The following is a 26,390-nucleotide window of genomic DNA, read 5'->3' as shown; positions in this document are numbered from 1 at the left end:
GCTAGTCTGGCAAATACAGATTTTCAGATGTCTAAAAATAGACAGTAGGATATATGAATTGGAAACTTAGAGCTTCTGCTCAGAGGTCTGAGCAGAAGATAAAAATTTGCAGTCACTGGTGTTTATATGGTATCAGATAATACAGACTTGGTTAAGATTTTGAGGAGCCCAGGGAAGGAAAAGGACACAGGATAATATTTCTCAAACTTTTTAGCTTCAGAACTCGGTACTTTTAAATTTGAAGACCCTAAAGAGCTTTTGTTTATGAGTATTATATTATCACACTACAAATTAAAATTAATGAATATTTTTATATAACTTAAAAATAACAATGATAAACCTATTACATGTTGTATTAGATTCCTAAGCTTCTGTAAAAAAAAAGTATCACAAACTGGTGGCTTTATTTTTTTTTTTTTAAGTAATGGAATATGCACACTTATATAAACATTTTTATTAGGTAGGTGGGGGTTTTTTTCTTAAGATTTTATTTGAGAGTGTGAGTGAATGAAAGAGAAGGAGCGGGGGTGGGGAGTGGGGCAGAAGCAGACTTCCCGCTGAGCAGGGAGCCCTACATGAGGCTAGATCTCAGGATTCCAGGATCATGACCTGAGCCAAAGGCAGACGCTTAACCGACTGGGCCACTGAGGCGCCCCAAGGCCACTGAGGCGCCCCAATTTGGTGGCTTTAAACAACAGAAATTCTCTCACAGTTCTGGAGGTAAGAAGTCCAAAATTAAGGTGTCTACAAGGCCATGTTCCTTCTGAAGTCTCAAGGGAAGGACTTATTCCACGCCCCTCTCCTAGCTTCTCGTAATGGGAGGCAATCCCTGGCATTCCTTGGCTTGTGAAAGCATCTCTGCTTCCCATCTCTGCTTCCTTCTTGTGGCATTCTCATTTCTGTATCTGTCTCCAAATTTCCTTCTTTTTATAAGGATACCAATTATTGGATTTGAGCCCACTCTAGTCCAGTATGATCTCATTCTACCTTGCTCATTCACAAATATTAACATAAATAACACTTAATGAAAAATAACTTTGTTTTCAATAGAAAAAAATTTTGTGAATAGTGCATTATTTTAGTTTGTATATAATTTTAATATCTAGCTTAAAGAGAGCTTTAATATCAGCTGGAAGAGAGCTGGACTGTTCGTCCCCCACTCCTCTTGGTAAGCAAGGCACTTACACTCTTGGCCCCTGTAATTTATATTCCCATGCAACTCAGTTTTGTCACTAATCTAGCCAAAGGAAGATCCATCCGTAGGAAAGAAATTCCTCTCAGGGACAGGCAGCAATTGAGACATTTCCTCTCAAGTCTGAAGTTCTGGCTGCAGAAGTGTTGTTGGTTGAAGGTGCCTATAAAGATGCCTCTAGTTTTATGGCTAGAAAGCTCATTTTTTCACTTCCTGAAAGAGCATCAATTCAGTGGCAAAGCCTGCAGGGATAAACAAGGCTCCACATAGCAGGGTGGCCCCAGCCTGAATGCACAGTTTTCCTTTTACGGATGACTTAGGGCCAGACTGATGCTCTGGTCATATCCTTGCTTTTTGCCCTGAGAAATCTTTCAAGAAGAGGGGGCAAGCTTTTGTGCAGTTGCCGTTCAAGCCTGGCCTTTTGCTACTTGTTTAAGTCCTCTTTAACCTCTAGGCCCAAATACCCCAAGAAGAACTTCTGTCACTCCATGTCTCCCATTCTTCCTCTGAAATTGGTGGGCAAGTTGAGGTCTGAAGGATCATCAAGGATTCCCCTGTTTTTGCTGATAAACACAGTGGTCTTGGAGGTTACCTTGGCAATGTGTACACTGATTTTTTTTTTTTTTTGGCTTTTATTATATAGTCAGTACAATAGGGGAGAGGGGATGGAATTTGAGTTAATCCCCAATGACCAATGGTTTAATCATCCATGCCTAAGTGATGAAACTTCCAGAAAAACTCCTAAATGGTGGGATTCAGAGAGCTTCTATGAGTAGACTGAGGTGCTGGGAAGGTAACATGCCCAGAGGGGGCATGGAAACTCTGAATACCTTTTCCCCATACTTTCTCTTGTGCATTTTTTTTTCATCTGGCTGTTCCTGAGTTGTAGTTGTATCCTTTATAACAAACTAGTAAGCATAAATAAAGTGTTTCCCTGAGTTCTGCGAACCATTCTAGCAAATTATCAAATCTAAGGAAGGAGTATGGGAATTGATTTGTAGTTGGATGGGCAAAAGTGTGGGTGGCCTGGGTACCCTACTTGTGGCTGCTGTCTGAAGTAAGGGTAGACTTGTGGGAATGAGTCCTTTAACCTGTGATGTTGGACACTAACTCTGGGTAGTGTCAGAACTGAACTGAATTGTTGGACACCCAGTTGGTTGTATGACAACTGGAGAACTAAAGAGTTGGTGGTTAGTGTCAGAAAACACTCTATTGACCTGTCATCAAAATCTGTTCCAGGGCAGCCCGGGTGGCTCAGCGGTTTAGCGCCACCTTCAGCCCAGGGTGTGATCCTGGGGACCTGGGATCGAGTCCCATGTCGGGCTCCCTGCGTGGAGCCTGCTTCTCCCTCTGCCTGTGTCTCTGCCTTTTTTTTTTCTCTCTCTCTCTCTCTGTATCTCTCATGAATAAATAAATAAAATCTTTAAAAAAAATCTGTTCCAAATATTCACCTGTTAATGCTGATTTTGTATATTTCAACTTTGAAAATGTCTTTTCATACAGATGGGTGTTGCCAAAAACTGATAGACATACATTTGTAAGCAAATGCTTTTAATTAAACATATTATATGTTTATATGTATATATATTCATCATCATTTGGAAAGCATTTATGGTATTTTTTTAAAGATTTTATTTATTTATTCATGATAGACCCAGAGAGAGAGGCAGAGACATAGACAGAGGGAGAAGCAGTCTCCTCACAGGGAACCTGACATGGGACTCGATCCCTGGATCCAGGATCACACCCTGAGCTGAAGGCAGACACTCAATGGCTGAACCTTCCAGGCGTCCCACATTTATGGAAACCTATTAGATTCCTCTCTTGATATTTGCCTTTTAGCAATAGTACAAAGTGATGACAGGACTACATATGGTTCCTCTCACAACGACTCAACTCTGTCTTTGTGGTGTGAAAGGCAGCCACAGACAATATGTAAGTGAATGAGCATGCTGTATTCCAATAAAAGTTATTTATGGAACTGAAATTCAAACTTTATATAGCTTTTATGTGTCACAAAAAAGTTCTTCCTTTTAACAGTTAAAACATGTAAAAACCATTCTTAGCTTGCACCTGTAAAAATAGGTGCTGGTCAAGATTTGGCCCATGGGCCATAGTTTGCCGAGTCCTGATCTAGAATATTCATATAACCCTGAATTATTTTCTAAGTAATACATTTTCACTAGTGCTTATGATTGGAATCAAACACTTAAATAGTAATAAATATGGTTGTTCATATTTAAGGACTATGTAGTAATAGTAAAAACATTCTTTAAAAGATTTTATTTATTTATTCATGAAAGACAGAGAGAAAGGCAGAGGGAGAAGCAAGCTCCACGCAAATAGCCCGATATGGGACTCGATCCGAGGACACGGGATCACGCCCTGAGCCAAAGGCTGACGCTCAACCGCTGAGCCACCCAGGTGTTCCTAGTAAAAACATTTAAGTCAGAAAAGGAAAGCCAATAGTCTTTCTTACCCTTTGCCTTACCAATGTATGATCTGGTAATGTTTTTAGTCATTTAAAAAACTACTGGCTTAGTTACGCAGTACTTATATTGACTTATATATAAATATATATAATTTATATATATTGACATATATAAATATGGACACACTTCATTACACAACATCAAAAGAGTATATTATTAAAATGACAACTGATTTCATCAAAAAGAAGTCTTAAGCATTGGGAAGCTGCTGAGCTGTAGTTACACATTTTCCAATTCTAATTTTCTCTTGATAACTTGAATTTTATCACTAGCAACAAATATCATCAGTTGTTTTCATTGACATGACAGGTTCACTTCATTCATTTCTGGGAAAATGTCTGCCAAATTATCTAAGCATGAATAAACCTAGTCTGTTTTCAGGTATTCTTTCAAGGGCAAATGGATTCCTTGAAAAAAAAAAAAAAGGAGCTAGTTCACTTAATCTCAGTGCTTTTCCTCAAGATAACCATCACACTGTAATATACAGTAGAAATGAGTTATGTGTGCTTCCTATTTCATCACACAGAATATCAAAAGACTCATTTACATGGTTAAGCTTTAATCACATTAATAATTTGTACTGCTTCACCAAGGTCATTCTTAGGTGGAGCTTGCAGTTTTGGGGTTATTTTTTTATTTGTGTTTTTTTTACTACGAATGTGTGGCAGATGAATACAATGACTGCTAGTATAGTTTGTGCCACTGGCTTGATTCGTGCTTAGTCACCAGCAGATTTATTTTTTTATTGCTTTTGTGCCATCCGTACGGATATCAACAGGGAAAAGGCAAATATCTTAATATTATTATTAGAATAGTTTTGACCTCAACCTTAAAGATTCCCTAAAAGAGTGTCCAACATTCTAAGAGTTTAGGGAGCACAGTTTGGAAATCTGTTAGCCTAAGACATCAAATAATGTTTAAGCAAAGAAGAATTAAAGAGAAAGACTGAGAAGTGGCTAGAAAAGAAGAAGTTAAACAATGAGAATGTAATACCACAGAGGCAGAGAAAAGAGGAAAATCAAGAACTCAAGGAAAACCAGAAACTGGGGATGCCTGGGTAGCTCAGCAATTGAATGTCAGAGGGCTTCTAATTCTTTTTTTTTTTTTCTTTTCTTTCCTTTTTTTTTAAAAAAAATTGATTTATTTGAGGGATGCCTGGGTGGCTCAGCAGTTGAACACCTGCCTTTGGCCCAGGGCGTGATCCTGGAGTTCCGGGATCGAGTCCCTCACTGGGCTCCCTGCATGGAGCCTGCTTCTCCCTCTGCCTATGTCTCTGCCTCTCTCTTTCTGTCTGTCTCCTGAATAAATAAATTAAAAAATCTTAAAAAAAAAAAAAGATTGGTTTATTTGAGAGAGAGAGAGAGAGAGAGAGAGAGAAATCCTGTGCTTGTGTATACAAGTAGGGAGAGGAGCAGAGGCAGAGAGAATCTCAAGCAGACTATCCATGGAGCATGGAGCCCCATGTGAGGCTTGCTCCCATGTTCCAAAGATCATGACCTGAGCTGAAATCAAGAGTCAGATGTCCAACGGACTGAGTCACCAGGGTATCCCTGGGAGTTCAAATTCTTAACTGGGGTAGCCATCACATCGTTGTCCACTTTACCCATTAATTTGTACATTTGTGTGTTTTTGCTTTTGAGGGGCACTTTTCTGTGCATGCTATATTTCACAATCAAAAAGGTTAAGATGTTAATACAAAGGAAACAAAAATTGGAAGATAGAACAAGGGTTGGGTCATATATTCTCATTTTACAGAGTGAGGATGTAAGAGATTCTAAAATTGATAGAATATTCAAGTAAACATTTAAGTGTTATTTAAAGTAAACAACAGAAAACCCTACAAACATCAAAAATAGGGGAATGGAGGATAGGATCATGTTAGTGTGTTAAATCCTCATGTTTTATAGTGGCAGGTCAAAGTTGAAATATGCTGACTTTACAGATTAGGACTCAGTGAGGTAGGACTTCTTTTCTATTAAACACTATAAACAGTATTGTACCATTTGGATATGCCATATATACTGATTAACTGGATTAAAAAATAAATTACAACAAGCTACTTTTTAGTATTGCTGAACAAGTTTAAGGAAAAGGAAAGGCAGTATAATATAATGGTTAAGAATATGAACTACGGAGAACTATGTTTGAGATTAAATTTTTGTTCTGGCACTTCCTAACTGTATGTAATGATCTTGGACAAGCCATTTTATTCACTCTCAGTCTTATCATCTGAAAATGGAGGAAATAATCATCTCTATTTTATGTAGCTGCTTTGAGAATTAAATGAGTTGACATATGCAAAGCACTTAGAATAGTGTGTAGTATTTATGTGTGTGTATTATTAATTATTAGCTACCATTGAGTACTTAACTTTGATAAATAAAGCTGGAGGAAAATAAAAATGAAGGCTGAAAATCCAATGGATTTATTAATAAGTAGGTCATTTGTACATTTATAGGAAAATTTTATGATGTCTAGGATTTACTTTAAAATAGTCCAGGAAGGGCAGCCCCGGTGGCTCAGTGGTTTAGTGCTGCCTGCAGCCTGGGGCCTGATCCTGGAGACCTGGGATCGAGTCCCACGTCGGGCTCCCTGCATGGAGCCTGCTTCTCCCGCTGCCTGTGTCTCTGCCTCTGTGTGTGTGTGTGTGTCTCTATGAATGAATTAAAAAAATAAAATAGTTCAGGAAGAAACAGTAACGTGTGTGTGTGTGTGTGTGTGTGTGTGTGTGTGTGTATTTGGAAGTTGTAGTAGGCAGAAAGTAAAAGTTCTGTAGAGATATTCTAAGCTTTTGAACTGGTGAATGTGTTACCCTAAAAGGCAAAAGGGATTTTTGAGGCTGTGATTATGTTAAGGATCTGGAGATAGGGAGATTATCCTGGATTACAGGATACAGATGGCTCCAATCTAACAGTATGAGTCCTTCACAGTGGAAGAGGGAGGAAGCATAAGAGAGAGGCAAGAGTGCTTTGACTATAGAGGAGGTCAGAGAGATGTGATGTGAGGATTTAACTCACCATTGCTGGCCTTGAAGATGCAGGAAAAGACTCAGGCCTAGGTATGTGAGTAGCCTCTAGAAGCTAGATCAAAAAAATGGATTCCCTGCCTAGAGGCTACATAAAGGAATGCAGCCCTACCAATACCTTGATTTTGGCCCCATGAGACCTATGTTGGACTTCTACAGATTTGTAAAATAATAAATTTGTGTTGTTTAAAGTCACTAAGTTTGTAGGAAGTTGTTATGGCAGTAATAGAAAACTAATACAGGAGTGTACATAAATGAAACAACAATGGCAAAATGTGGTTAGTTGTTAAAGTTGGATGATAGGTAAATGAGAGTTCATTACAATATTCTCTACTTCCGTTTATGTTTGAAAACTAAAGTAGAAAATAAAATAGATCTTCTCTTCAATGATGAACTATAGAAATTGATGCATTAAATATCAAACACAAGTTACTGTTTTTCAATGAATAATGTTACTATTCACTGAATTAGACTATTGTCTTCACTAATCTACATATCCTTTATCTATAGGCAAGTTTTGATGGGAAGCCAGGTTTGGCCATCACAGAATCAAGAGCAATGGAGAGCAAGGGAATTAGTAGGTGTCTTTATATTTGTGTCCTTTATCTATCAAGGACAGATACATCCATCGCCACTTTGAGAAATGTTCAAGTTCAGGAGCCACGGCCCTCTCATTTCAAGAAAACACTAGCAACATTTAATTCAGTTGAGCCTTGAACAATGTGGAGGTTAGGGACACTGACCCCTGCACAGTCAAAAATCCATGTATAACCTTTGACTCCCCCAAAACTTTACTAGTAACCTACTTTTGACCAGAAGCTTTATGAATAACATAGTTGATTAACACATATTTTTATGCTGTCTTGTATACTGTATTCTTATAATAAAGTAGAGAAAAGAAAATGTTACTTTGAAAGCTATAAGGAAAAGAGAGTACATTAACAGTACTATATTTATTGAAAAAAAAAACCCATGTATAAGTGGATCTGCGTAGTTCAAGCCCATGTTGTTCAAGGGTCAATTGTATATTTTATAGCACACTGGCCAATTAATGTACAAATTTTTAAAGACATTGTCCCCTCTCTATCACTACATACCTGTGGTAACAATACATAACATTTCAACATTTTTAATATCATGGGCTAGGTAGTATATCAAGCATTTTATGTATATTAACGAATCTAATTTTCACAACTTTATGAGGTAGGTACCATTATTATCCCTATTTTATAGATGAGAGAACTGAGCACATACACAGGGAAATTATTCAAAAATAAACAATCTATTATGATCCTCTGAGCATTCACAGGCAATTTCTTGAGTCATTACCATGAATAATCATATTCCTCATACTTTTTTTTAAAGATTTTATTTATTTATTCACGAGAGGCACAGAGAGAAAGGCAAAGACATAGGCAGAGGGAGAAGCAGGCATCCTTCAGGAAGCCTGATGTGGATTTGGTCCCAGGACCCTGGGATCACCACCTGAGCCAAAGGCAGCTGCTCAACCACTGAGCCACCCAGATTACCCATACCTTTCTTTTTCTTTGAGAGAGGGAGAGAGCATGTGGGTGTGCACATGCATGCACAAGCGGGGGAGGGGCAGAGGAACAAAGAGACACACAGAATCTTAAGCAGATTGTACACTCAGTGCAGAGCTGGGCATGGGGCTTGATCTCACAGTCCTGAGATCATGACCAGAGCTGAAATCAAGAATTGGACCGACTGAGCCACTCAATTGCCCCCACATTTTTTTTTTCTCAACTCCCTCCTTCTTCCCAAGGGTAATTACTATCCTTACTTTTAACACTATAATTTTTATCTTTTTGAACTTTACGCAAACTTAGTTTCATATAAATCACAGTGAATTGGTTTATGTCCACCATTTTTTTAGCCAAACAATTTAACATTAGGTCTATGCTAGTCATCAAATTGTTACTTGTATCTGTAGTTTCTTCATTTTTTAAAATCATATGGTATCATATTGAATAACTATGCCACTATATTCTACTGTTGATGGTCATTTAGATTATTTCCAGTTAAGAGTTATTATAAAGAATGCTGCTATGAACACCTTGCTTGTGTTTTTTGGTGCATGTGTGCACACATTCTTGTTGGGTATATACATATAACAAGAGTAAAATGGCTGGGTAGAAATGTCTTCATGTTCAACTATAGGAAATACTATCAAACAGTTTTCCAAAATGGCTGTACTGGTTTATATTACAGATGTGTAAGAGTTCCCATTAACTCCTATGCTCATCAACAATTTTGATAGCGTCACTTTTTTTTAAGCCATTCTGGTGAGGTACAGTGTTTTTTCACTGTGATTTTAATTTGCATTTCCCTGATTTTTAATGAGGTGGAACATGACTTTCCTAAATTCATTCTTCATATTTTTAGTCTCTCAGATTTTACATGTAGGGTGTACCACTTGCTGTTAATTCTCCAATTTTTCTCCTACTTCATTCCATGCTAAGAAAATGGGGCAAAGATCCTATATCCACTCGCCTATCTCAGCCTCTACTTTAGTTATTCTAGGTAGAAACTTAGAACTTGATTTCTTTCTTTATTTTCCACATCTATCAGATCAGCAAGTTCTGTTAATTTCCAAGATGGATTTTTAAAAAAGATTTTGTTTATTTATTCATAGAGACAGAGAGGGTGGGGGGGCAGAGATACAGGCAGAGGGAGAAGCAGGCTGCAGGGAGCCGGATGTGGGAGCCAATCCCGGGTCTCCAAGATCACGCCCTGGACTGCAGGTGGCGCTAAATTGTGAGCCATCCAGGCTGCCCTCCAAGATGAATCTTTTTTTTTTTTTTAAAGAATTATTTATTCATTCACAATAGACAGAGACAGAGAGAGGCAGAGGGAGAAGCAGGCTCCATGACGGGAGCCCGACGTGTGACTCGATCCCGGGACTGATCCCCTCAAGATGAATCTTAAATCACTGTATTGTCATATTGTAGGGCCACTACTTGAGGGCAGACCACCACCATCTCAATCCTAGACGACCATAACAGCTTCTTGGTTTTTCACATTTTGTATTTTGCCATTGACTATCCCCCTTTATTCTCCGTATTGCAGCAACAGGAGAATTAATTATTCAAACTTTTCAGTGGCTTACTATTGCTCTGAAAATAAAATTCAAATTCTGCCATAAAGGATGCCTGGGTGGCTCAGAGGTTGAGCATCTGCCTTTGGCTCAGGGTGTGATCCCAGGATCGAGTCCCACATGGGGCTCCCTGCATCTCTCTCTGCCTCTCTCTCTCTCTGTGTCTCTCATGAATAAATAAATAAAACCTTTAAAACAATAACAACAACAAAAACTAATTCTGCCATAATCTAGAAGCCCCTGCAGGTCTGTTTTAGGCTATCTCTCAGCCTCATTTTCAGCCATGCTTTGTTTATGTGCTACTATAAACCACCTCTTTCTGGGCCTTGGTAACCCCCCCACCCCCGGCTTCATCTTTGAATCCTTAACATGACGCTCCATTTAATGAAGGAGCAGAAAGCAAGGGGAGGACAAAAGCACAGGATGACACCCCATAACACCCGCCCCCACTCCCAGGTGGGATAAGTGTGACAGTCCTCAGGCACTCCTGACTGCCCTAAAGCTAAGGGAAGGAAAAAAAACAAGTGGTTAATTTACAGAGATTACAATCCAGCAAGATTTAAGTCTCTCTGTTTACAAAATGTTCTAGTGATTTACAAGAAAAAAGCATTCTTATCAATAATCTAACTTCCAGAAGGAAGTTCCCAACTGTCTTAATGTTAATGCTTAACTAGAGGGAAAAACCATCTTAGTTTGACAATGGCAAGGCCTCCAGTATCATGTAGGTCCCCTTTAGCAATACGAAAATTATTTTGAAAACCTCCCTTTTTCCTTATCCCCAACTCCCAAGTATATAATCAGTCACCCCCTCACAGTAGCAGCTCTTTCTGCCACCCATGGGTGTCGTCCCAGTGCTTTAATAAAATCACCATTGTACACTAAAGATGTCTCCATTCTTTCTTGGCTGTTGGCTCTGGACCTCACCCTACTGAACTTCACCTATATTCACAAACTATATGATATTCATCTTGATAGAATACTTGCCCCATAACTTGTTCCTTCTCATCCTTTAATTCTCTCTCTTTTTAAAAAATATTTTATTTATTTATTCATGAGAGACACACAGAGAGAGGCATAGGGAGAAGCAGACTCCATGCAGGGAGCCTAGTGCAGGACTTGATCCCAGGACCCTGGGATCACGGCCTGAACCAAAGGCGTTGACGCTCAACCACTGACCCATTCAGGAGTCCCTCATCCTTTAATTCTCACTTTATTTATTTTTTTAAAGATTTTATTTATTTATTCATGAGAGACACACAGAGAGAGGCAGAGACACAGGCAGAGGGAGAAGCAGGCTCCACGCAGGGAGCCGGACACGGGACTCGATTTCGCGTCTCCAGGATCACACCCCAGGCCGAAGGTGGCGCTAAACCGCTGGGTCACTGGGGCTGCCCTAATTCTCACTTTAAATTTTACCTCCTTAATCTGTTTTCTTCATAACAGTCATCAACAACCTGTAGTTACTGAGTTTGCTTTTTGTTAGTCTCTAATAAAATAAAAAAAAAATAATAACAATGATTGCTTGTAGTTAATGGGCCTTACTATTTGCTAGGCACCACTCAATGAGTTTTAAATAAACTAACACTTTTAATTCTCACAACAACCATACAAAGTAGGTACAACCATTATTCGTGTTTCACCAATGGGGAAACTAAATCACAGAGAAGTTAAGGAATTTGACCTGTTTTAGTGTTAGGAAGCAGCAGAGCTGTCAACGGAACCCGGATAATCTAGTTTCAGTTTAATCATTGTGCTACTGTCATTTTCTTTTTTTTTTTTTTTAATTTTTATTTATTTATGATAGTCACAGAGAGAGAGGCGCAGAGACATAGGCAGAGGGAGAAGCAGGCTCCATACATCGGGAACCCGATGTGGGATTCGATCCCGGGTCTCCAGGATCGCGCCCTGGGCCAAAGGCAGGCGCCAAACCGCTGCGCCACCCAGGGATCCCTACTGTCATTTTCTAAACTGTAGTTTATAATCTGTACCTGCGCTGTGAAGTTAATTAATTTAGTGCTTTTTAAAATAAGTGAAGTGGAACAGAATAGATCACATAAGAATGTATTCATTTAGTAAGGGTAGGTAGGGGTTTGTGAAACTTCTGGTTCAATTGTACTTATCAACTTATGAGGTATGAAAGCCACTGCATAATGTCTTCTGTCTGTTTAAGTTCCTGAATTGACCAGTGTATCCCCAGGGTCTAGCCTAGTTACTGAATTACAGTAAGCTTTCGGTGAATATTTATTCGATTGATTAAAATAAACCATGATAAGTATTAAAAAGCTGTTAAGAACTTTTTCTTAATTTCTCTACAAAGGTTATTTTTTTTTTCTGATGTCAACCAGTTAAGTTCATCTGAACCTGAACTTAAAGATTTCCTCTTTGGGGCAGCCCGGTGGCTCAGTGGTTTAGTGCCGCCTTCGGCCTAGAGCCTGATCCTGGAGACCTGGGATAGAGTCTCATGTCGGGCTCCCTGCATAGAGCCTGTTTTTCCCTCTGTGTCTCTGCCTCTCTCTCTCTCTCTCTCTCTCTCATGAATAAATAAATAAAATCTTAAAAAAAAAAAAATCTCTTTGTTGTGCTAGTGTTACAGGATTTCTTCTCCATTGGTGTCAGAGGTAGACCAGAGGAAGAGTGGTGGACAGCAAAGTAAGATTTACTGAGCGATAGTAAAGCTTATTGAATGATAGCGTACAAAGCTCCCAAAGAGGGAGGGCACCCTAGAGAGTTGCCATCAGAGTTTCTAAGTCTAGGGGTTTTAATGGGCTTGTTTGATTTGATTAACCCTCCCTCCACCTGTCATCCAATCAGATTTTTGTATAGAAAAGGGTGGAGGGATCCTTCCAGGATGGATGTAAAATCTTTTTAAGGGTGGTTTCCTCTTAGGGTGGGGCCCCCTTGCCCTGCCTATCTTTTTTCCAACTATCCTTCACCTCTGGTATTTATTTATTTATTTATTAAAATATTTTATTCTTTTATTCATGAGAGATGCAGAGAGAGAGAGGCAGAGACACAGGCAGAGGGATAAGCAGGCTCCCTGCAGGGAGCCCGATGCAAGACTTGATCCCAGGACCTCAGGATCATGACCTGAGCCAAAGGCTCAGGCTCAACCACTGAGCCACCCAGGCACCCACTGGTATTTATAAGGCTATACTAACATTAAATATAACTGGATAGGAATAATTCAGACAGATTACCAACGTTATTGTTTGAAAGTCATCTTCTTTGAAAACTGGAAAAGAAAAAGTTATGCTTCCTTGAGCTTACAGTTTATTTTTAGAGTATAAAAAGATTAAATATTATTTCCTATTATTTGTTATTAGTTATTGTAAAAGAAAGAATACTAAATAGTGTGACAGGAAAGACAGTTTAGAATATCAACCTTAGCTATTATTGGCTGACACTTAAAGTTCTTAGAGTTTCTATTTCTATTTCTGTTACACTGGTCTATTAAAACTTACCTAAAAGTAAAGAGAGTAACTCATTTAGGAACAGCAATTTGGTTGCAAGGTAGCCTAGATTTGTTTTGAACTATGTTTGCATAGCAAGCACAGTGTTTTTACTTATTTGTAGTTAAGTAAAAATAGAGCAAAAATCTCTAAAGACTCTTTTATTCTCACAGTATCTAAGATTGATAATTTATTTACTGAAAAGAAGATGCAAAGCCTTTCAAATACACAGTAGCATTGACCCTGCCTTGAAGGTTAAAGATAATTGGAAGTATGCAGTACTTATCTGAGCATTCAGCTCATAATGAAAGCTATTATTCTGATAAACAGGGCCCAAGGCTCTGTAACTTGGAGGTAATGATGGCTCAGTACATCTTTTAAAAAAAAATCAATCTTTTGGGGGTACCTGGGTGGCTCAGTCATTTAAATGGCTGCCTTTGGCTCCAGTCATGATCTCAAAGTCCTGGGATGAGCCCCCTGCCCATTGGGCTCCCTGACTTATATCTGGCTCCCTGCAGCTTCTTCCTTTCCCTCTGCTCCTTTCCCCAACACCTCCCTCCTTGCTTGTTCTCTCAAATAAATGAATAAAATCTTAAAAAAAAAAAAAAATCTTTTAAAAAGTGGCTATTTTATAAGACGTTAAAATAAATCTCTGGGTTCAGTTTTATTTTCTCCTTGGACTGCAGGACTTTGAAATAATTTATATCTAATGCATTCTTTGAAACTTCTCTAGCATACAGTACAGCTATTTGTACATTGGGTTTTTACCAACTTGAACCTAAATTGTACTGGTAATAATAACAAAGATCTTGATGTTCTCATGGGACTTTAATTTCCTAGGACACCAGGCAGAGGGGGAGAAAGACGAGGTTCAATCATCTCACAATATATAAGCATACTCTAAACAGGAAAAACAAGATTCATCTTTTAAAAGGTTCATTTGAACAATAGGATCATCAAGTTTGTATAAGGATAATTTAAGTGTTTCATAATTTCTAGGGTTCAGAGAACCAGTTTCTCTTCTTTGAAAAGATAACCCTATATGTACCAGTTTTCCATTAATAAATAAATAAACAAATAAATAAATAGGAGACCCCTGGGTAACTCAGTGGTTTAGCACCTGCCTTTGGCCCAGGGCTTAATCTTGGAGTCCCGAGATAGATTCCCACAACGAACTCCCTGCATGGAGCCTGTTTCTCCCTCTGCCTGTGTCTCTGCCTCTCTCTCTCTCTCTGTGGATCTCATGAATAAATAAAATCTTAAAAAAAATAATAAATAAATAAACTAACCAGGCTTCTCAGTAGCTCAGTAAAATTAAGGTCATTTATTCTGGTTAAGTCTGTGATTTTAAAAGCAATAAAAATAGGTAGTATCACTGGGCCAAGGTTTTTGATAAGCATTTTATAGGTAGTATTTCATGTGACCTCTACAGTTTTATCAAATAAATCTAAGTGAAGGCAGAGAGGCCAATTAAGAGGGTGTGACAGTAGGATGGTGGTAGCAGGGAAAGCAGGACTTGACCCTCAGGAGGTACTGGTCTTGGTGAGTGCCTAGAACACTGCCTGGCAGATGCTTGAGAAACATTTGAAAAGGAATGAATTATGGAGAGTGAGGGCAAGGGGAAATGAAATGATGACTCCTGGGTTACACAGACTGGAATGTGGTGCCATTCACTAAGATAGGGAAAGACTAAGAGAACTTGGTTAGGGCAGCCCGGGTGGCTCAGTGGTTTGGTGCTGCCTTCGGCCCGGGGCCTGACCCTGGAGACCCAGGATCCAGTCCCACGTTGCGCTCCCTGCATGGAGCCTGCTTCTCCCTCTGCCTGTGTCTCTGCCTCCCTCTCTCTCTGTGTCTCTCATGAATAAATAAATAAAATCTTAAAAAAAAAACAAAAAAAAAAGAAAACTTGGTTAAAGGATGTACCTCTCTTACATTCATACTAACTGGTTCTCCTACCCTCATTGCCTTGATGGTAGTGTTTTGAACCAAATAATTTGTTCCTCCAGGCTAGACAGACACTCTACTCAAGAGCAAATAATTCATAGGAAGATGGAAAATGATTTGGCTACAAAAAATAAATTGAGCCAGTCTTTCTTGATTTTGAACTAAGAAACAGAGGAAGAATCTGACAATTAGCAGCAGAGGCCAAATGATTTAACATAATGGAGTTTCAGGGATCCCTGGGTGGCGCAGCGGTTTAGCGCCTGCCTTTGGCCCAGGGCGCGATCCTGGAGACCCGGGATCGAATCCACATCAGGCTCCCGGTGCATGGAGCCTGCTTCTCCCTCTGCCTATGTCTCCGCCTCTCTCTCTCTGTGTGACTATCATAAATTAAAAAAAAACAAAAAACCATAATGGAGTTTCAGCAATGGCAAATTAGGTTGGTCAAGGTCCCATCAAAAATGAGATGGGGGCACCTGGCTGGCTGTTGGTGGAGTGTGCGACTCTTGATCTTGAGGTTGTAGGTTTGAGTCTCACATTGGGTGTATAGATTACTTAAAAATAAAATCTTAAAATCAGAGGAAAAGCTTCAACTGCATAATCCGAATAGAGTTATTGGAAGGGTGACTTACAGAGGTGCAGCCCGAGTCAGGGAAACCAACAGGCCATAATATAGTATCCTAAGGACTAGCAGTTATTATTAGGCCTGAAGGGACAAAGGTAAGAATTGGAGAGGTTAACTGAATATCTGCAGTTAATCTTGGGTGAATATGAAATTCACAAGCTTGGGGAACATAGACTATGACCTCATTACCTTCTGGCCTCCTATCTCTTGTAGATTACTTCCTACTGCCTGAACCCATTGAAATATCAAGGACTGTGAGGGGATCCTTTGGTGCAATCTGGACAGGTCAGCCCTGCCTGGCACAAGAGCAGGAAAAGGGTGGAAAGGCAAATAGAAGATAAAGGTGACCTTGTTTCCAAGAGGCAGTTATGTGGAAATAGTTATTAATATGTGTTTAAAAGAGGGGCAACAGGGGATCTGATTGGCTCAGTGGTTGAGCATCTGCCTTTGGTTCAGGTTGTGATCCTGGGGCTCTGGGATCGAGTTCCGAATCTGGCTCCCAACGGGGGGCCTGCTTCTCCCTCTGTCTGTGTCTCTGCCACTCTCCCACTATGTCTCTCATGAATAAATAAATAAAATCTTTGGGACACGTGGGTGGCTCAGTGGTTGAGCGTCTGCGCTTGGCTCAGGGCGTGATCAGGGAGCCTGATTCTCACTCTGCCTGTGTCTCTGCCTCTCTCTCTCTCTCTGTGTGTCTCTCATGAATAAATAAATATTAAAAAATAAATAAAATATTTAAAAAAGGGGGCAACAAATTGCCAATTCCCTTACTGACATTAGTGGCACTGCACTATGGTGATGATCACCATATGCTAACTGTTGAATTTTTTTTTAAATTTATTTATTTGAGAAAGAGAGACTAAGAGGGAGAAGTAGACTCCCCGCTGAGCAGAGAGCCTGATGTAGGGCTCAATCCCAGGATTATGACCTGAGCGGAAGGCAGATGCTTAACCATCTGAGGCACCCAGGCATCCCAAACTACTGAATTCTTTAGAGACCTTCTGAGTACACATTTGCCCTCCAGTTCTTCTTTTCCTATAAGCACAACCTATTTCCAAGAAACTCCTGTATTTCTTCAATAAAGCATCTTTACAGTTCTTCACTTCAAAACAAAACAAAACAGCAACAAACGAAACCACCGACCATGGTTAGGTAGCCCATATGAATCTAACTTTGGAAAACCATTCCATCCATAACCTTTCCTTCAAGAGAATCAGTCTTTAATTCATCCGTATTTAAATAGATGGTAAAATAGAAGATGTTCTCTGAGTCACAACCAGCGCGAATTTGTTGCTGAGCTTTTGTAAATGGAACAAGCATTACCTGGCAGGACTCCAAAAGGCTGATTTTAACCTGAAGGGCAGCGAGTTTATAGTTAACAAAACAAAGCTTTACCAATAACGGAGCTAGTAAAGATGATGCCTCCTTGGGAGTAAAGGTAAGGACAGGGCTTCTTTAACTGGTCCTGGGTTCTGAAGGTTGCTTAGGGTCAGATAAATTGGAAACCAGTGATACGGGAAAACAAGAAAGGCCTTATTATAATTGTTGTAATGTATGAATAGGTTGCTAACCTTAGGGAAATTAAAAAAATATATATATCCCTAGGGACCTAGGGATCCCTGGGTGGCTCAGTGGTTTGGCGTCTGCTTTCCGCTCAGGGCATGATCCTGGAGTCTTGGGATCAAGTCCTGTGCTGGGCTCCCTGCATGGAGCCTGCTTCTCCCTCTGCCTGTGTCTCTGCTTCTCTCTCTCTGTATCTCTCATGAATAAATAAAATCTTTAAAAAAAAAAAAGGAAATACTTATCCCCAAGTGGGAACACGGTAAAAAAAAAAAAAATGCCTAGTACAACTTTTGAGTAAATGAAAACCATCTCGAGTTTGAAGAGAGAGACCCCTGAGACAAGAGTCCTGTACAAGCTTACTGCCTCGTTAGGCAGCTCTAGAGGAAGCCAGAAGGGACCCCTGGCCAGGTGCATACAAACGCATACAGATTTTTTTTTTTTTTGTGGCGGGGGTGGGGTGGGGGGGTGTCCCTTTGGTGAAAAAATTTTCACGGGGTCAAACCTCTTTTCTGAGACCTTGCACAGCGACATCAACATTTACTAAGTCACAAATCCGTGCCTATGAAACCAATGTTCACTCACTCAATTTCAGTGCCAGGTAGAAAGCTCTTAGTGGAGTTCATCAGAACATAGTTGTACCTTTTATTTATTTAAACAATTTTTTAAAAGATTTAATTTATTTATTCATGAGAGACTGAGAGGCACAGGCTGAGGGAGAAGCAGGCTCCACACAGGAAGCCCGACGCAGGCCTCGACCCCGGGTCTCCAGGGTCACGCCCTGGGCCAGAGGCGGCGCTAAACCGCTGGGCCACCGGGAGCTGCCCAGGTTCTACCTGTTAAACGTATATCCATTCCAGGAAAAAGAAAAAAAAAATTAGGAAACATGGTTAATTTGTAAACAAGTGTTATCTCTACAAATTAAGGGGGCGGGTCACAACAACAACAGCAACACAAAGTCGGCGAAATATTAACCAGCTGTGTTGCTCAGGAACACTTTAAAAAAACCTCTCGGTTCGAGGGTGGAAATGAGGGCGGGAAGTGCACTAAGCCGATCGCCCGGGCAAAGGTCTCACAAACAGTTACCTGCAGATTACACAACTTCCATCCTGGACGTGGCTCGGGATCACCGGTGATCGCGGTGCCCACCCTCCCAAATCTCGGGGTGGGGGGACTTTTTCACCGGGCGACAGAAGGACGGAACGGCGCGGTCAGGGGCCCGGCCTGGGTCGCGGGCAGAGGCCGCCGCGACCCGGGGTCCACCTGCCCCGCGCCGCCCGGGCCACGTGCGTAGGCCGCCCCGGCCCGCGCGCCGCGAGTCACAGAGGCCCGGTGCGCGCCCCGCCCCTGCTCCCGCAGTCCCGGCGGCGGGGGCCCGCGAGCGGCCGACTCGGCCAGCTCGCCCTCCCTCCCCACCCTCGGCGGGCCGCGCCCTCAGGCCGGGCGGCACCCGGGCGGGCTCGTCAGTCAGGCAGCGCGGGCGGCGGCCTGGCGACGGCGGGAGCCGGGGAGCGGCCACGTCACGCCGCCCGGGAGGCCCCGCCCCGCCCCGCCCCGCCCCGCCCCCACGGCCTCGCCCCGCCCACCGGGCCCGCCCCTTCCCCGCCCCCCGCCTCCACCCCCGGGAGCAGTTACCGGCTGTGCGGGCACGCGCCCGCTGCGCTCCGCTAGAGGTCTCCCGGCCCCTGCTCGCCTGCCTCGCCTGCCTCGCCTGCCTCGCCTGCCTCGCCTCGCCTCGCCTCGCCTGCGCCGCTGCCTGCGCCAGGTGAGGGCTCGCGGCTCCCGGCTGCGGCGCCCGGCGCTTGCTGTCTGGCTCGGAGCGTGAGCCTGCGAGGCGGGCTGGGCGGCGGGCGGTTAGCGCTCCGTTCCACGCGGGGAGGGGCGGCGCGCCGGGCGCTGCACGGCGGTGGCGGCGGCGGCGGCGGCGGCGGCGGCGGCCGGGCTTTTGGGTTCTGTGCCCCAGGCCGGAGCCGGTCGCTTCCCCGGCGGAGAGACGGGCAGTCGGGCTCCCTGGCCGCGGGCCCCCCCTGGCTGGGGCGGCTGGGGCCAGGGGACCATGTCGGCGGTGCCCGCCGCTCGGCCCCGGGAGGAGCCCCCCGCGGTGGCCGCCGAGAAGGAGTCGCTGTTGGTAACGGCGCCCGGACGCGAGGGCGAGGAGGCCGCGACAGCCATCAGCGCGGGGGCGCGGGGAGAGCCGTCGCCGGCGCTGGTGCTGGGGCGCAGCGTGCCGCAGGCGGCCGTGCCCGTGCGACCCCTGGCTTTGCACCTGGCGCGCAAGGCGCGCGGCGCCGGGGGCCCCTCGGGCGGGGGAGCCCCGCCACCCTTCCCGAGGGCCCCGCGGGCGGAGGACGCCCTGGAGGAGGAGGCGGCGGCCGGCCGGGAGGAAAAGCTGCAGCCGCCGCCGCCGCCGCCGCCGCCGCCGCCTAAAGAGAACCCCTGGACCAAAAAGCCTCCCCAGCACCTGTCCCCTGCCGGGACGGGGCCGCCGCCGTGCCCCCTGGAAACCCTGGAGGCAGGTCTGTGGTTTTGGGCGGCGGGCGCTGGGAGGGTGTGTGCAGGGGGGATTTCTCGCGGCTGCAGAGGCGGTCGTGGGGCTGGGGGAGGGGCGGGCCGCCTCTCCCTGTCACTCGGAGGTGTTCTGTTCCAAGGTGTCATTCACGCTGCCTATTTACATAAATGGACATCTGGGAAGGGAGCGGCAGGAAGAGGTGGGACCTCGGGTTCTCCTTGACGGGTGGGGGCACTGCGGGAGGTTCGCAGCCGCGGCGCGGGGCTGGCGCGGCCTCCCTCGAGGTCTGCTCCCCCCGCCTCCCCCTGCCTCCCCGCCTCCCCTCCCCCCAGCGGCATAGTGACCCGGGAGAGCCGACTTCAGGTAGATGGTGCAGTTGGTCCTATGGGAAAGTTTTCGTGGACTTGTAGGAAAAAAAAGGGGGTGGGGGTGGGGTGGGGTGGGGGGGTGGGCGAAGCGAGTCGGAGCAAGGGGATTGAGAAGTGGAAGTGAGATTGTGATTTTTTTTGTGGTGGTGGTGGTGGTGGTGGTGAAATCACTGGTAAGCTGAAACCCTCCGTTTTTGAAACAAGAGATCGTTCATAGTAATGCTGCTGACAAAATGCTCGGAATCATGATTGTGGCGGAAAATAGGTCGGACCGAGGATAGTGGACGCGGGAGGCGGGTCGCGCGCTAGGTAGAGGGCAGTCCCCGCCCTCCTAGGGGAGAGGACCGCGCGGTGCGGCCCCGGGTGCTTCCATCTCGGTCGTAGTTTTAATGTTTGAGTTTAATGAACGTGCTAAACAACGCAAAAGGCAGTTGTCTCCTAGTTTCATTTTCTAAATTAAGTTTTAGTAAGTTCATTGAACTTTGTTTTTTTTAAGATTTTATTTATTTATTCATGAGTGACCCACAGAGAGAGGGGGGGGGGCAGAGACACAGGCAGAGGGAGGAGCAGGCTCCGCGCAGGGAGCCCCAGGCAGGACTAGATCCAGGGTCCTCAGGATCACGCCCTGGGCCGAAGGCAGGTGCTAAACCGCTGAGCCACCCGGGCTGCCCGGTGTCCAATTCTTGATCTGAGCTCGGGTCTTGATCGCACAGTCGTCAGTGTGAACCAAGCATTGGGCACCACGCTGGGCATGGAGCCTACTTAAAAAAAATAAATAAATAAAATGTAATATGTGCACAGTTAATTAATATTACTAACTACTAGCTAACACGTAGAACATGCTATGTATCCAGCACACTTTTTTTTTTAAAGATTTTATTTATTTATTCATGAGAGACACACAGAGAGAGAGGCAGAGACACAGGCAGAGGGAGAAGCAGGCTCCGTTTTACATTTATTCTTTACAATCATCCGTATGGGATAGAAACCATTTTAAATGGGACTCAAAGCCAGGCAGTCTGGTTCCAGGCTGTGTGCTTACCTACTGTGCGGTACTCACTTTCACTCACCGGGTCTCCAGGATCATACCCCTGGGCCAAAAGCAGGCTTAACCGCTGAGCCACCCAGGCATCCCTTTAACTTTTTTCCCCTAATATTTATTTATTGATGAGAGACACAGAAAGAGGCAGAGACACAGGCAGAGGGAGAATTAGGCTCCACGCAGGAAACCCGATGTGGGACTCGATCCCGGGCGTCCAGGACCACGCCGTGGGCTGAAGGCAGGCACTTAACCGCTACCCCAGCCAGGCGTCCCTTGAACTTTTTATATAGAAATTATAACTATTGCAAATCTTCACTTTTTTTCTTAAAGGTTAATAAAATGGGGAAAATGAGCATGTGTACAGGTTTACGAGGATCAAGTGAATTAAAGGATGTGGTATAACTGTAGAGGGATTGCTATAAATACATTATTTGCAGGTATATTAACATTTCTTAAGAGGAACTCCAGTAGAGTGAGAAGTGTTGATTTCTTTGGCTTTGACATGGTAATACTTACTCATCATTCATGATAAATTTTGGCACTTGCAGAAAAAACTGCCTAGAAATTTGCTCTCAATATAATGGCCATTCTCTTCTAGCTATAAAGATCTGTTTTTTTTTTTTTAATCTGTTTACTACTATCACTAACTCAAGCAAACGAAAATCATAAAGCATTATCTCCATTAATTTAGCAAAGAGAAAGCCCTAATGAATGTTAATGGGCTGTCCAAGCTCCCTACTTTTAGACTTACGCACAATTATAATTTATATTCAGTGAACTACCCCAAAAATGAACTGTCTTTTGAATGTAAAGTTAATTTGACAGGTTTTAAAACTTTCAAGGTAAGACTCAGGAATTCTAATTGGAAATGTCCTTTTGAAAAGTAACAGTTCAAGTAACCTCAGGTGCCTTCATTGGGGATCTTAGTCTTTGATGGAGGTTAAGAACAAGGTGATATTTCAGTTATATGTGGCTCAGGGGAATTTCAGTTTTGTTGATGTTTCATTGTAGGTAGTTTCTTTTTCTTCCTTTCTTTCTTTCAAGATTTTATTTTTATTCATGAGAGACACACAGAGAGAGAGGCAGAAACATAGGCAGAGGGAGAAGCAGGTTCCCGGCAAGGAGCCCGATGTGGGACCCAATCCTGGACCCTGGGATCACGCCCTGAACGGAAGGCAGACGCTCAACCACTGAGCCACCCATGCGTCCCTAGGCAGTTCTTTCTATTCTTGGAATCCATTCTGTGCTTTACAGGCATACCATTTTTCACTACTTGGAGTTGAGTAGTAACTTTATAAACTCTCCCCAATGCCGGCTGTTCTACCACAACTTCTATTTGTAGTTGAGTAATTTAGAGATTATGGTCTAGAAATGCACTGTTTTGAGAGACTTGGGTTCTAGTGCAGATATTGTTACCAACTAGCTAGTTGACTTCTGGCAATTTGTCTGAGCCCTGTAAATGAATGAAATGGGTGTATTCATTTCTTCTAGTTAATAACATAGTGTCATCCATAACCCCCCCACCTCCCCCCTTGGCTTCCTATTCTCCTAAGCAAATTTGCAACAATGAAATAGCAGAGGACCTTTAAGGTTCAGAGTAGGTACAAAATAGCAATAATCTGTTAGTAAAGGGCCTATGTAATTTATCCGACAAACCAGGATATTGTAGAGGCAAAGAGAAGGATATTATGTTGGAATAATAGACTTAAACCATGCTTGTCCTGGCCAAACCTGGATTTACTGTCACTCTCTTAAAGATACATAGGGATTCCATTCACATAATTTTATTACAAACAAAATAAAAGTTTATTATCAGAGATAGAAACATAGGACATGAAGGGGATTATTTCAGGACAGATAATCATGAATTTTCCCTGTTAGAAACTACAGTTCTGATTGAACTGCAAGCGAATTGTTTTTGCTTCTTTCAGCCCTTGTGAGACACCTTATTCCACTTGTAGGATCGTTTTGGCTTATGTATAGCTCTTCCTCTTAAACTAGATAAGGCCTTCTTTTCAACCGGAGCCTGGCTTATCCAGGAGGCCTAGAACAGTGTCACAACAGTGTTGAATTCAGTCAAGAGACCAGAAAGGATTGTCCTGCTGTCTGTCCTGTCCTTGTTTAAAGTAGTTCAATTGTTTTGTTGGAGACCTGCATTAAAATCACAATATGCAATTTTGTGTTTTTATTTTTTTTAAAAGATTTTTATTTAGTCATGAGAGACACAGAGAAGCAGAGACATAGGCAGAAGGAGAAGCAAGCTCCCTCTGATGTGGGACTTGATCCTGGATCCTGGGATCACACCCTGAGCCAAAAAGTTGCTCAACCACTGAGCCACACAGGTGCCCCACAATATGGGATTTATTGATTTTTTTACCAGTAGTTATGGCTGCATTCAGCATATCAAAATTCAGCTGTCTAATATAATTTCAGCATTTTTACTCCGTGAAGACATTCTATACACCGATTTTTTCCCATGTTTTTCATCCTTGATCTTCTCTGACCTCCTCAGCTCTTGTCTTTTCTTTTTTTTTTTTCGACTTTTTCTTAAAGTCTGCTTCCCAGAAACCACAAATAAGCTTTATTATTACCCTAAAAACATTTTAAATAAGTTATGTAAATGATACATAAATACATTCTCCTTGTAAAAACAGAACTATAGATGTCTTCAAGAAAAGTGATAATCAGGGACCCCTGGGTGGCTCAGCAGTTGAGTGCCTGCCTCTGGCGCAGGGCATGCTCCTGGAGTCCTGGGATCGAGTCCCACATCGGGCTCCCTGAATGGGGCCTGCTTCTCTCTCTGCCTATGTCTCTGCCTCTCTCTCTCTGTCTCTCATGAATAAATAAATAAAATCTTAAAGAAAAGAGATAAGTGGTGCTACTTGTTTACTGAATATATATTTCAGACCTTTCTATATAGTTACTTTCAAACATAGTGTATTGCAAATGTGTTTAGAACTTAATATCATCCTCCATTTTTTCATTTAAAGTTGATTGAAAGTTAATTGACCCTATTGTTTTTTTCTCTTTACAATAACTGAGTTTGGGGACCCCTGACTGGCTCAGGTGGTAGATCTTGAGGTAGTGAGTTCAAGCCCCTCACCAAGCATGGAACCTACTTTAAAAATTACATACCTCTTGTGGATATGTCGGACTTTCTCTAGGATAGATGATGAAAATTGGAATTGTTAGGTTATAGGGTATTACTTGACAATTTGCTCTCTAAAGTGACTGTACAAGTTGATTCTCTCACTTTTAGAGTAATAAGAAGTAGTTTTTTTAAAAGCACTCACTGTAGCAAAATGGCATTTTACTATATTTCTCCCTTAAATATAAAATTATGTGAAATATTGGTAATTATCAGTACATTTGCTTAATTAAAACTTTGCTAAAGATTATAGTTATGAAAATTAAAGTAAAATTGTCCCTGTGTCGTTGCACACCCCCCCCCCCCCCCAACTATTTAAATATCCTACACATTGGTTTAAGAGAATACTTAAATTGGGAGGGAACCTGTAATGTGTCCCGTCTTACCCTAGTTTTCTAGCCTTTTGCTTCTTTTTGTTTATGTACCCTTCTGTGTACTCTTTGTTTTGGATTAAATGCCTTATGTTTTCTTGCCTGTTAAGGTTTTGCTCATCATCATTCCCTTTGTTTTAATTCTGTTTATCCTTGAAAAACAAATTCAAATGCTGACTCCTTTATGTAGTCTTCTTGACCTCTCTAAGCTGCTCTCCCTTAATATTCCATATCTCTCACAGAAATTATCCTTCAGTGTCTTGTACTGGGATTACATATTCTCATTTTTTATCTCTTCTTCCAGTTTGTAATGTTCTTTGAGGCAAAAGCTGTCTTCTTGTTTGTATATTGTCCACAGCAATGGCTTTCATTTAAATGGTACTCAATTTGTGGACTTTATTAATTTGATAAAAAAAATCTGGCTTTAAAAAAATTATAACCAAATGTCATCTTGCTGTAACAGACATCTTATGGTGTTAGACATAGAGTCAGTCTTTAAAGAGAAGAGATTATACTAGTGACTCTCAAATTTTAATGCATTTAGGAATCCACTTTGGTTTTTTTTTTTTTTTTTTTTTTTAAGATTTTATTTATTCATGAGAGAGACAGGGAGAGAGGCAGAGAGAGGCTGAGAGGTGGAACTCGATCCTGGGCTGGGATGCCGGGCTGGGACTCCGGAATCATGGCCTAAGCCAAGGCAGATGCTCAACCGCTGAGCCACCCAGGCGTCCCTCCACTTTGGGTCTTGTTCAAATGCAGATCTGATTCTGTAGGACTTGATATTCTGTATTTTTAGTAAGTTCATAGATGATGTCAGTGATCCTGATTGACGTATCACAGTTTGAATAACGAGGGATTTTGATCCTAACTGTGCACAATAAATCACTGTTAACAATTGAAGATGTTGCATCTACCTGACTAGATAATAGTGTTGCAGTTATTGTTTCCTGTGTCTAAGACCTTAAAATGGATAGTTTTCCATATCAGTTGAGGTTTACAGGTTATAGCTTATAGATTCCCAGAGTTAAAGAATAACGATTTAAAGATACTGGAATATTACTCAAAAAGTTGCACTAGTCTAGTGTCTCACTAGTGCTATTTGAAAAATAGAAATATGAAGATCACGTACTGTTCATGTATACTTAGGTATATGTTTGAAGCCATTAGCAGTTTAAATTTATTTCTTAGGTTTTACCTATTTGGAAAACAATGTATGCATAATATATTTTAATTTTAACTTTTTAATTTTCTAGACTGGCTTGCGTTTTCAGTCTTAGGTTTTCTCTATAAATATCCAGGTCAATTTCCTCCATTTTAGTTGAAACATGGGAAACTCTTAGTTAAAATTACCATTCTTAGGCTTGTTTTACCGGTCCTATTTTTGTAAACTATTTTTTAAAACCTGATGGGCTTCTTTCATTTTATACAGACATCTTTGTACTTTGTCTTGCTTCCCAGGTAATTTCCCAGAAATAGAATTGCATTATTAAAAGTTATATGTTATTTTAAATGACAGATTATCCTGGGAAGAGTATGCTATTTTACACTTTTAA

At 42.2% G+C, this 26,390-nt stretch overlaps 2 protein-coding genes across 20 annotated transcripts in view; one reads left to right on the top strand and one right to left on the bottom strand.

The window, feature by feature from the left end:
• The window catches only part of MFSD8 (major facilitator superfamily domain containing 8), a 125,449-nt gene extending 106,760 nt beyond the window's left edge, over positions 1-18,689 (bottom strand). For both annotated transcript variants that reach the window (XM_038564681.1, XM_038564682.1), the window contains exon 1: positions 18,486-18,689. The gene's annotated coding sequence lies outside the window, so the exon portion shown is untranslated. The remainder of the gene's footprint in view (positions 1-18,485) is intronic.
• A 403-nt stretch (positions 18,690-19,092) lies between these two features.
• The window catches only part of LARP1B (La ribonucleoprotein 1B), a 130,027-nt gene continuing 122,729 nt past the window's right edge, over positions 19,093-26,390 (top strand). For 16 of the 18 annotated variants that reach the window (XR_005373936.1, XR_005373933.1, XR_005373935.1 and 13 more), the window contains exon 1: positions 19,742-19,915. The gene's annotated coding sequence lies outside the window, so the exon portion shown is untranslated. Of the gene's footprint in view, positions 19,165-19,741; positions 19,916-20,249; positions 20,272-26,390 lie in introns of those variants that run through there. The other 2 variants (XM_038564667.1, XM_038564668.1) reach the window with 2 other exon arrangements.

Source organism: Canis lupus, chromosome 19 (assembly GCF_011100685.1).
Source record: "Canis lupus familiaris isolate Mischka breed German Shepherd chromosome 19, alternate assembly UU_Cfam_GSD_1.0, whole genome shotgun sequence".
Classification (NCBI taxonomy): Eukaryota; Metazoa; Chordata; class Mammalia; order Carnivora; family Canidae; genus Canis; species Canis lupus.
This window is presented reverse-complemented; position numbering and strand designations above follow the sequence as displayed.